This window comes from Rhamphochromis longiceps, linkage group LG3, assembly GCF_057381845.1.
Source record: "Rhamphochromis longiceps isolate RC_006_pf linkage group LG3, R_longiceps_female_GT1.1, whole genome shotgun sequence".
Classification (NCBI taxonomy): Eukaryota; Metazoa; Chordata; class Actinopteri; order Cichliformes; family Cichlidae; genus Rhamphochromis; species Rhamphochromis longiceps.
The window spans coordinates 53,472,057-53,484,694 of record NC_140559.1 but is presented as its reverse complement, the minus strand read 5'-3'; the positions used below and the strand labels follow the sequence as shown (position 1 = coordinate 53,484,694).

The 12,638-nt window shown below is 39.8% G+C and overlaps 1 pseudogene; it reads left to right on the top strand.

Moving 5' to 3' along the window:
* The first annotated feature begins 5,236 nt into the window (after positions 1-5,236).
* LOC146675261 (uncharacterized) lies at positions 5,237-6,474 on the top strand (annotated as a pseudogene).
* The last annotated feature ends 6,164 nt before the right edge of the window (positions 6,475-12,638 follow it).

Here is a 12,638-nt window from a genome sequence, read left to right as displayed (position 1 = left end):
ATCTCAAGTCTCGAGTTTCTGAGTTCAACAAAGAAAGTAGAAACAAGACAACAGGTGCAGATTTGCAATGGACACCAAGCTGAGGGTTTCTCTGTGGGTGTCACTGTCTCTGTGCACGTTTGACACTGTGGACGTGACACAGGATCATCCAATCATGAAGTTTTGCTTTGCTGACAGTTTTTGAGTGTTGAAATAAAATAAATCCAGCAGTTATACCACAGAAAGGACAAAGTGTGGCTCTAACAGCTGTTGAACACACACAGACTGTGATGTTCTCCACACGTCACCCATCGCTCTGCACTTTTCCAGCATCCAACTGTTTTTCTGCTACATAACATCACTGCAGGAGAAAAACAACGGACAGACAGACAGCACAGTGTGACACGAGCAGGTCAGACCACCTGTGTGATCTCATGAGTCTGTGAGGATATGAGGCATCTTATGGTATCAAAGCCCTGGAGTCTGTCAAACATGGCTACATGTAAACACTGCTACATGTTAGGTGAGCTAACATTTAACTGACTGCACTTTTTTCAGTCTCAGTTTAGGTCATTTATGTCCTTACTGCGAATCACTGAAAGGCAAAGCTGGCTTTTATCGCTCTGATGTTACGCACATCATGCAGCACAGATTCATCTCTGATCACAAGACTCATATTTCAAAATAAAAGCGAGCTAAGGCTTGAAAAGAGGACGACGATTTTATGACAATCGCAGAGAAAAGAGCAACGAAAGGATTTAAAACTTGATGAAAATGTTTTTTCTCACTGAAAACTAGCAAATCCTAATAAACAGCATGACTGGCCCTCTGCTGTGAGGGGGCTTCAGTGGAGATGACTTCTGCTACAGCGACCTTCCTGCTACAGGATGGTCACATGATAACGATCAACGTTATGACAAAAATAAAATAAATGTTGAAAAAACAAAGACAAAACTGATCGGTGGTAAGGATGAACTCATTTGAAACCTCAAGCTAACGGCCATTTTTTTCTTCTCATTACAAACTGCACCTGTTGTCTTTTGTCATCACGAAATAAGCATATCATTCATTCACTCCAAAAAACAAACAAACAAAACATAAAATAAGATAAGATAAGATAGAACTTTATTAATCCCTCGGGTGGGTTCCTCTGGGAAATTCGGTTTCCAAAAAAGCACAGCACCGACAGAAGTTACAGTTACAGAATGTTATATATATATATATATATATATGTACACACACACACACACACACACACACACACACACACACACACACACACACACACACACACACACACACACATAAATACAGAGACAAATATAAATAAAATATACGAAGGGGATAAATAGAATAAATAGGAATAAAAATAAAAATACAAGTGAATTGCACATTTCAAGTATTGAGGTCTATTGCACCATTGACTATTTACAAAAGTATTGCACAAAGGTATTGTACAGTGAGGTGAAGAGGCACTACAGCTTAGTTGTTCCCCCCTCCTTTGTCCTCCTTTGTCCTCCTGTTTCCCCTCCCTCTCCCCTCCAGAGAGGAGTTAAACAGTTTGATGGCGTGTGGGACAAAGGAGTTTTTAAGTCTGTTGGTTCTTGTCTTTGAGAGAAGCAACCTGTCACTGAACAGACTCTTCTGGTTGTTAATGGCCGTGTGCAGAGGATGCCCAGCATTGTTCATAATGTCCATCAGTTTCTTTAATGTCCTTTTCTCTGCCACTGTCACCAGAGTGTCCAGCTTCATGCCGACCACAGAGCCCGCCTTCCTGATCAGTTTCTCCAGCCTGGATGAGTCCTTCTTTGCTGTGCTGCTCCCCCAGCACACCACAGCATAGAAAAGTACTCCAGCAACCACTGACTGGTAAAACATCCTCAGGAGCTTCCTGCAGATGTTAAAAGACCTCAGCCTCCTGAGGAAGTACAGTCGGCTTTGGGCTTTTTTATACAGGTGCTCTGTGTTGCATGACCAGTCCAGTTTATTGTCCACCCACAGCCCGAGGTACTTGTACTTATTGACCACCTCCACCTCCTCCCCCTCTATCTGAACCGGCAGTGGACCTTCTCTGGACCTCCCGAAGTCCACAACCAGTTCCTTAGTCTTTGAGGTGTTGAGTTGCAGGTGGTTTGTGTGACTCCATGCGACAAAGTTCCTCACCAGACTTCTGTACTCCTCTTCCTGATCATCCCAGATACACCCCATGATGGCTGTGTCATCTGCAAACTTCTGAATATGGCATAATTCAGAGTTGTAGAGAAGTCAGAGGTGTACAGGGTGAAGAGAAGAGGGGACAGCACAGTTCCCTGTGGTGCTCCTGTGCTGCTGACCACTGCGTCAGACGTGATGTCCTTCAGCCTGGCGTACTGTGGTCTGTCGGTGAGGTAGTCGGAGATCCAAGCCACCAGGCAGGGGTCCACCTCCATCCTGTTCAGTTTTTCCTGAAGCATACAGGGCCGGATGTATAAATAAACCAGAAACTTAATATTTACAAATGTTTTGTCTGTTTTTTTTTTCTTACACTTAAAAATGTACAGTTCTGATCTTCCAGATGTTTCGTCTCCATCCGTCTCCCAGTTTGGTATTTTCTTCTCTGTCCAGTGACCTCAGAGTGAGCGCTGAATGTGCCACAATGGCGCCCTCTAGTGTTAGCTTATAAAACAGACAAGGAGAAAGAACAGAGCCGAATGAAAGGACTCGTTTGTGTTCTCTCCTCTGCTGTAGCTGTGTGGTGCTGAGGTTAACTACACAACCCCTCGCCACCTCCTTATACACAGCAGTGAGTACAAAAGGGTTCGTACGGACGCATCAGCCGGCCGTCCTTCTGCTCGACACTGTTAGCTGAAAGATGATCGGATCATCCTCTGTCCTGTATTTAAGGCTGAGAGTCTTTGTCCAGTCTCTTTTCCACAGCTACTGTCCACAGCACTGATCCACCTGCAGCACAGCCCCAGTCAGTTGTTTTATGATTTACATTGTGCACGTTTCCCTTCCAGTGAGCTTACAAAACCTCTGACAGGAGAAGTCAGGCATGTGTTTCCCCCACCTCCCCTTTTAGGCAGTAATAAAATAGAAAACAAACAATCAAACAGGCTAAAGCTAGAGCACAAGCAAAGACAGCACCGGTGACTAAGTTCTCCCATACTGGACGTACGCTACCACGTGGGCTCAAACAGCAGCACATCAGCTCAGTTTACATACTGTTGACATCTTCATCAGAGGATCAGCAGGGAGCGCTGCTGAGCTGCAGTCGTCTCCACCAGAGTGACGGAGCAGGAATCACAAACAGCACAAACCCACCGTGTTGTTTCCACCCTGTTCAGGAGATCTGAGCCCCCATCCCTTTTTGTCATGTTGCAGCTCTGCACTGCAGGCCCTGAACGCCTCCCGGTTACCCTCAGTGTGCTTAGAGTTTAATTTACAACCGACGAGCTCACAGATCATCTGCAGGCAGGTGAACGAACCCTTAATGTGAGGATAATAGCAGAGCTGACCTGAGGTCAGAAATAGTCAGGAACGGTGTCGACACAGTGAAGTCAGGTGTTTGGGAATTTGTCTGATTATCAGATTGGGGGGGTCGGTGTTAAATAACAAAGGTGGTGTAGGATGGAGAGAGGAGGAGGGAGGGAGCGGTGATGATATGGAGGAAGGTGATTGGTTAAGCAGCAGGAAGGAGCTCATGCTGGAGTCTGAGTTTTTACTGTTGGCCTTTTTCTGCTTTTTGTTTATTGTTGTCTGACGCGGGCCCGCCTACGCTTGAGTGATGCAGATGTGATATCACACTCACACAGCGACTGCCGCTCCTACACACACACACACACACACACACACACACACACACACACACACACACACACACACACACACACACACACACACGTGCCATACACAAGGGGGTCAGACAGGAGCAGCATCAGTCTCTGCTCTGTTTTGTTAATAACGTAGAAAAATAATTTTGTACAGTCAAGCTACATCGACGGACGCTTTACCTCACGTACCCTAAAATGAAAAAGTAGTGACAGTAAGATGAAGGCTGCACATGACACCATGACTGAGTTCACAGCTGTTGCTTTGATTCTAACGTTTAAGACTTTTGGCATCGACTCCGTTTTAATAAATGAGTGCTGGGAGGCGTCGTTTGACTTCAGGAGCTCCTGCGATGCTCTTACTCTGCGGGAGAAAACCAAAAACCAAAAGTAGCAAACATGGAGCGATATGACTCGTTTAGTCTTGGGAAACGTGCATCGACAGGTACAGTGTCCTTTTCCCCGCGTCTTTAAAAATAATTCATGCATAGATCCCCCACTGAGAAAACCCTTTTATATACTTTCTCCTTTGTACACATTTTATATAGAACTATATATAATATCATTTCTCTATATCTATATTTTCAGAAAAATTCTTTCCACACAATAAAAAACAACAATTAAACAAATGCTTCAAACAAAACAACAAAAGAAGAGAAGATGAAAGAAAGAAAAACACGACTGAGGCCAGTTTGGCACTTTGTCACGAGAACATGACAGAACTCTGTTAGTTGACGGTAAATAGCGATACTCTATTTTTCTTTCGTTTTTCTTCTCGATTTTTTTTTACTTGTAGTTCTAAATTGGAAGATTATTGTGATTTTGCATTATACAAATAAAATTATATTTTGTTATTTTTTCATCGCTCAAAATAAGCATCACACTCGCGGAAGCCGGTGTACCCGGCGAAACACCGTGCATTTATCGAGCCTTTCAACCCCAGATAGGCCAATTATGGCTCTTTGGGTCTTAAAGGTTGTTGACCCCTGCTTTAGATGAACAGAGTTTTTTAATTAAATACATACTCTTTAATAAATGTTCTCTTTTATAAAAAGTAGGATAATTAAAAAAACTTTTATTATACCTCTATTAGAAAAAAAACTGTCTTGTTTTCTGTCGTCTGTTATGTAATATTAGGGATGTTTGTGACAATTAATTTCTTTATCGGCTGGACTAACCAATAGTCCACAACTAGGAAACACTGAAATTTTAAGTTAAGTTTGAAAACAGTTTAAAAAAAAACACCCCATTCCAAAACGTCTTGTGACAATCTCATTGGAGTGATGATGTCATAGAACGTCATAAGTCCTTTGATGTTTTTCCTTAAATAGGGGTGAGAAACAGCAAGATTTAGTTCGTTTCAGCAGCATCTGTGTTTGCAGCATACAAAACGTTCACCACAGAAACATTTGGAAAGCTCTTCAAAGTCATCGTATAGAAACTCCAACATGTTTCCAAGAAAAAAACAACCAATTCAAAAAGATTACGCCGCCTCTCCTTCCTGGCGTGGCCAGCCAATTTCCCCAAATGGCATCTCATCCTTCCAAAGGGCATTAGAGGAGAGTAGGAAGGAAAACTACCTTCTCCAGAAAAAAATGCAACAAATTGAAGAAGAAAAACATCAACTGGAGGACAAGTGTAGACGAATGGAAGCCCAAAATAAAGAGCTGGAAGAAAGACAACAGCGCCAGCCGGACATAAACATTATTAATGAGGGCTGGGGAATCAAGTTTGCTCAGGCCCGAGAGCAGATTGTGCACCTCAATAAAGAAAACAGGCAAAAGCGCGCAGAACTAAAAGAAATGACCAACCAGCTCCAAGACAAGAAAACGATGACTGATAAGATACAACGGGATCTCCAACACATGGACCGAAAAAATCGGCTCCTCCAAAGACAGCTCCATGAAGCTGTGGAAGAAAAGAATAAATTCCTCCAACAGAAGGAAGAGCAGGACAAAAAGCAACAAGACATGCAGCACAAACTGAAGAGCATGCAGGAAAAATACCGCATGCTGAAAGAAAGCCTGGATGAAACACTGCGCCAAAATAAAGACCTTCTTCAACAGAAAGAGCAACAACAAAAAAGACTGAAAGAAGGAAAACGCATCGTCCAGGACTTTGAGTCTAAAAATCTAAAACTGCAAGAGTTTTGTAATCAGCTGGAGGACAAAGCAACTAAAGTGGAAGAAGAAAGGGACAAACTGGAGAAACGCTGCTCACAGATGCAGAAAAGGATCGATCAGATAGCGAGAAACAACTCCGAGCTCGTTAAGGGGCGTTTGGTGGAATTCAATAACTTGAAGAGTGAACACACTCAAATGCAGTCACAAAAACAACAAGAAGACAAAATACATGAAGACAAAAATCAAGAAATCAAGAAAAGAAAGAAGCAGTTAAAAGACAAGCACAAAGAGGTCCAACAGAGAAATGCAGACATGCACAAGGACAAGCTGATACAGGAGGCAACATCCAAACAACTCAAAGACAAGCTTGAAGAACAACAAGCAGCATTGGAAGAGGTGGAACAAAGATGTGAGAAACTTGAAGAAAAACCACTTGCAGAAACCATCGACGAGCTGAGAAATCTCATCCTGCAGAAAAAAGCGCTCGTGGAAAAGTGCATGAAAAAAAAGAAAAAATGGTTCCACTTGTTCCAGAGGAGAGACGCTACTGCTTCCTCACCTGATGTAGCCTCGTCTTGCTCCACCTCTGTTAACCCCCCCCCCCCCCCAGCCAGTCCCGGCAGTTGACTGTCCCCTCCTGAGCCTGGTTCTGCCGGAGGTTTCTGCCCGTTTAAAGGCAGTTTTTCCTCCCCACTGTCGCCAAGTGCTTGCTCAGAGGGGATTGTTGGGGTTTTCTCTGCTCTGCCTTTTTTCTTCATTTACTTGTTTAACTTCTTTCATTGTTACTTCATTTTGCCTTGTTTCTTCATTTACTTGTTTAACTTCTTTCATTATTACTTCATTTTACCTTGTTTCTTCATTTACTTGTTTAACTCCTTTCATTATTACTTCATTTTGCCTTGTTTCTTCATTTACTTGTTTAACTCCTTTCATTATTACTTCATTTTACCTTGTTTCTTCATTTACTTGTTTAACTTCTTTCATTATTACTTCATTTTACCTTGTTTCTTCATTTACTTGTTTAACTTCTTTCATTGTTACTTCATTTTGCCTTGTTTCTTCATTTACTTGTTTAACTTCTTTCATTGTTACTTCATTTTACCTTGTTTCTTCATTTACTTGTTTAACTTCTTTCATTGTTACTTCATTTTACCTTGTTTCTTCATTTACTTGTTTAACTCCTTTCATTATTACTTCATTTTACCTTGTTTCTTCATTTACTTGTTTAACTTCTTTCATTATTACTTCATTTTACCTTGTTTCTTCATTTACTTGTTTAACTTCTTTCATTATTACTTCATTTTACCTTGTTTCTTCATTTACTTGTTTAACTTCTTTCATTATTACTTCATTTTACCTTGTTTCTTCATTTACTTGTTTAACTTCTTTCATTATTACTTCATTTTACCTTGTTTCTTCATTTACTTGTTTAACTTCTTTCATTATTACTTCATTTTACCTTGTTTCTTCATTTACTTGTTTAACTTCTTTCATTATTACTTCATTTTACCTTGTTTCTTCATTTACTTGTTTAACTTCTTTCATTATTACTTCATTTTACCTTGTTTCTTCATTTACTTGTTTAACTTCTTTCATTATTACTTCATTTTACCTTGTTTCTTCATTTACTTGTTTAACTCCTTTCATTATTACTTCATTTTGCCTTGTTTCTTCATTTACTTGTTTAACTTCTTTCATTATTACTTCATTTTACCTTGTTTCTTCATTTACTTGTTTAACTTCTTTCATTATTACTTCATTTTACCTTGTTTCTTCATTTACTTGTTTAACTTCTTTCATTATTACTTCATTTTACCTTGTTTCTTCATTTACTTGTTTAACTTCTTTCATTATTACTTCATTTTACCTTGTTTCTTCATTTACTTGTTTAACTTCTTTCATTATTACTTCATTTTACCTTGTTTCTTCATTTACTTGTTTAACTTCTTTCATTATTACTTCATTTTACCTTGTTTCTTCCTTTACTTGTTTAACTTCTTTCATTATTACTTCATTTTACCTTGTTTCTTCATTTACTTGTTCAACTTCTTTCATTATTACTTCATTTTACCTTGTTTCTTCATTTACTTGTTTAACTTCTTTCATTATTACTTCATTTTACCTTGTTTCTTCTTTTACTTGTTTAACTTCTTTCATTATTACTTCATTTTACCTTGTTTCTTCCTTTACTTGCTTGTTATTCTTATCTAAATAATAAACCAATTAAATTTATCCTTTGAGTATTTTTCATCTCATCTTTACAGAATCTTTCCAAAACATTTTCAAACATTCAGATCTGTCTTTTATTTTCTTCTTGAAACCTCATAAATGGTGAACTAAAAACCCGGAATATGGTTTGAAACATAGTTTCAGCTGAAACTGGCATAACATGCTGTGTGTGTGTGTGTGTGTGTGTGTGTGTGTGTGTGTGTGTGTGTGTGTGTGTGTGTGTGTGTGTGTGTGTGTGTGTGTGTGTAGTGAGAGGGCTCACAAAATTAGGTGGTGTTCTTCATTGTAATAGGAAAGGTAACATGGGTCCCCACCGTTTCTCAAAGACTTGTTTCTGTAGTCTGAGTATGTAATTTGTTCCATCAGACAGACACTCACTGGATCCATAGATTATATCTGGTTTTAACCATCTGATAGTTATGCATTTTAGGGCTGCAGTGAGTCATATATTTAGCAGGTAACTTTTGGCTTTGCAGTCAATATGTTCTGCAATCCTTCCCAACACTGCTACTGTAGGACTTAGTGGAATATTTACCTTGGAAAATGTCTTTGAGAGCATCAAATATCTGCCTCCAGAATACACAGAGTTTAGGGCAGAGCCAGAATATATGAGTGTGGTTAGCAGAGTGTGTCCCACAGTTCCTCCAGCATGAACTCAGATGTGTTGGACCCATCTTAGCAGTTATTTCTGGAGTTCTGTAGAATCTGGCACATTAATGCCCCCTTTATTTTGGGCACTGCAGGGTTTTGAGTCTAATTCTAGGCCGCTGTTTAGCCTACATGAAGTTAGAAATTCTTCAATACAGCTTGGACTCTCCACCATTTGACCCTTAGAACTGAAGAAGCTTCTCGGATGAGAGGTGAAACGTCTTCAAGTAACTCAAAGAAGTCCAGACGCTTTTCTTTCCAAGCTCCTTAGACTATGATGACCTGGATGACTGAGAACCTTCACAGACTTCTCCACACTTTAAATGCGCTCTAATGATGGGAACGTGTGGTAACATTTAGTCTTAACTGAAATAACATATTGCATCTATAAATGGGATTAAAATGTTTACCAAAGACTAACGTTTTTCATTCAGAACAAACAGCAGATTTCAGGTTAGGGCTGCACAACTAGTTTGTCCAATATTAAAATGACAGTTGTTTGTTACAATTATTCACAGATTGTTGTGGCAAAATGTGTTTTGATTGCACTGTCATGTCAGAATACTGCTTTCACCTTTACTTTGTGCTACACTCATGTTAATTAATCTTCATAAATTAATGTTTGCAAACACAAAGTATAAAGTTTTCCACTCTGCTATTTGTACCTGCACAATAGATGTGAATAAAACTCAAACCTATACGAGCTCCTTCTCCGTTTCCCTGCAACATTTTGTATAGATCTAACTTTTTGCCACATAAAGAACCTTCTGATGTGTTTACAGTAAATGTATTTGATAGTAGCTTATTTTGTAACTTTTAGTGGGCCTATGCAATGTTCCCTCTAAGCTGCGCACGTGCGCAATTGCACACTGCTGGCACAGTCTCTGCGCACAGAAATTCTGCTTTGTGCACAAAAAAAGATCTAACCTGAATTGAAATTAAAATTAATACTTTAACAATTCTGTTTTGCAGTGTTGGTCAGTGAGTGACTGGCTGCTCCCATATGGGAACGATGCCACCTTATCCCATAGTCCAGCCAATAATGCGTATATGCGCAGCTAATCAACGTGGTTGACAGGCTATGACAGCGTCCTTATGTGACGCTTTTTTGTTTTTACATTTTCATGGTAAATGGGCTAAAGCAGTTAATTAAAAGTAGTCTAACATAAATGTAAACGCTGTAATTTGATTCTTTTAATAAACCATGAAACTTGGATGGATTCGATGCCGGCGTGACCACAGTGCACACGTCTGATGTCGCTCAGTGGTCCAAGGGATCGCTCAGGGAGTTTGTGTGTTCGCTCAGACACGTGAAAAATTAGAGGGAACATTGGGCCTATGACATTCAGTACCCAGTTATTAAAATGTTAAGTGTAAATCATCCCCAGCCCACAATAGCAGCTGAATTGACTACGATTTCAGATCTTTTTACACGTCAATAAGAAACCACCGATGTGTAAAACAGGCTGACAACACAATGACGTAAACCACACTGCTGCAACTGTGCAGCTCTCAGGTTTGATTTATTGTTTCTCTGTGTGGCCAGCAGGGGGAGGTGTTTTGCTGGTTTTTTAAAATATTAATGAAAACATTTTTCATGAAAGTTGCAAATTTGTTATCTGTTTTTATGACATCTTTCACAACAACATCAACATTAGAAAATGAAATACATTTATAGTAGGTGATCATTAATCCGTATTATTGGCACTATTAAAGGGCCCCAAAAATCAAACTTTGCTTAGGGCACCACGGAGGGCCAACCCTTTTTACACTTCAACGATTGTACACAAAATACAATCATCCATCCTTCTATCTATTTATTTTCTTCCACTTATATAATTCAGCATCACAGGGAAGCTGGATCCCAGTTGTTTTTCACAGAGGGCCAAGCAGTGGAGGGAGCTGCCGACCTCCCAGCAATACATGTAAAAGCTTTATTTTACACTGACTCTGGTCATCTTTATCTATCATAAAAATTTGCTTCACGATCTGAAACACGTAAGTGTGTCAAATATGCAAACAGCTAAGAAATCAGGATGGGCTAAATCGTTTCTTACTGCACTTCTGTTAGGCGACTGAATAAAAACACAAAGTCAGCAGTCTGGCTATGAATGTCTTTAATGTTTCCCAGATCAGAATCACAGCATACAGTGTATAATAACTTCTAAAGTAAACAGAAATATCATCACCTCATTTATTTATATAATTTTACTTTACTTTTTTTAATAATCATCTTTTTTTTATTCCATTATTTAACATTTTTCTTCATCTCAAGTCTCGAGTTTCTGAGTTCAACAAAGAAAGTAGAAACAAGACAACAGGTGCAGATTTGCAATGGACACCAAGCTGAGGGTTTCTCTGTGGGTGTCACTGTCTCTGTGCACGTTTGACACTGTGGACGTGACACAGGATCATCCAATCATGAAGTTTTGCTTTGCTGACAGTTTCTAAGTGTTGGAATAAAATAAATCCAGCAGTTATACCACAGAAAGGACAAAGTGTGGCTCTAACAGCTGTTGAACACACACAGACTGTGATGTTCTCCACACGTCACCCATCGCTCTGCACTTTTCCAGCATCCAACTGTTTTTCTGCTACATAACATCACTGCAGGAGAAAAACAACGGACAGACAGACAGCACAGTGTGACACGAGCAGGTCAGACCACCTGTGTGATCTCATGAGTCTGTGAGGATATGAGGCATCTTATGGTATCAAAGCCCTGGAGTCTGTCAAACATGGCTACATGTAAACACTGCTACATGTTAGGTGAGCTAACATTTAACTGACTGCACTTTTTTCAGTCTCAGTTTAGGTCATTTATGTCCTTACTGCGAATCACTGAAAGGCAAAGCTGGCTTTTATCGCTCTGATGTTACGCACATCATGCAGCACAGATTCATCTCTGATCACAAGACTCATATTTCAAAATAAAAGCGAGCTAAGGCTTGAAAAGAGGACGACGATTTTATGACAATCGCAGAGAAAAGAGCAACGAAAGGATTTAAAACTTGATGAAAATGTTTTTTCTCACTGAAAACTAGCAAATCCTAATAAACAGCATGACTGGCCCTCTGCTGTGAGGGGGCTTCAGTGGAGATGACTTCTGCTACAGCGACCTTCCTGCTACAGGATGGTCACATGATAACGATCAACGTTATGACAAAAATAAAATAAATGTTGAAAAAACAAAGACAAAACTGATCGGTGGTAAGGATGAACTCATTTGAAACCTCTAGCTAACGGCCATTTTTCTCTTCTCATTACAAACTGCACCTGTTGTCTTTTGTCATCACAAAATAAGCATATCATTCATTCACTCCAAAAAACAAACAAACAAAACATAAAATAAGATAAGATAAGATAGAACTTTATTAATCCCTCGGGTGGGTTCCTCTGGGAAATTCGGTTTCCAAAAAAGCACAGCACCGACAGAAGTTACAGTTACAGAATGTTATATATATATATATATATATATGTACACACACACACACACACACACACACACACACACACACACACACACACACACACACACACACACACACACACACACACGTGCCATACACAAGGGGGTCAGACAGGAGCAGCATCAGTCTCTGCTCTGTTTTGTTAATAACGTAGAAAAATAATTTTGTACAGTCAAGCTACATCGACGGACGCTTTACCTCACGTACCCTAAAATGAAAAAGTAGTGACAGTAAGATGAAGGCTGCACATGACACCATGACTGAGTTCACAGCTGTTGCTTTGATTCTAACGTTTAAGACTTTTGGCATCGACTCCGTTTTAATAAATGAGTGCTGGGAGGCGTCGTTTGACTTCAGGAGCTCCTGCGATGCTCTTACTC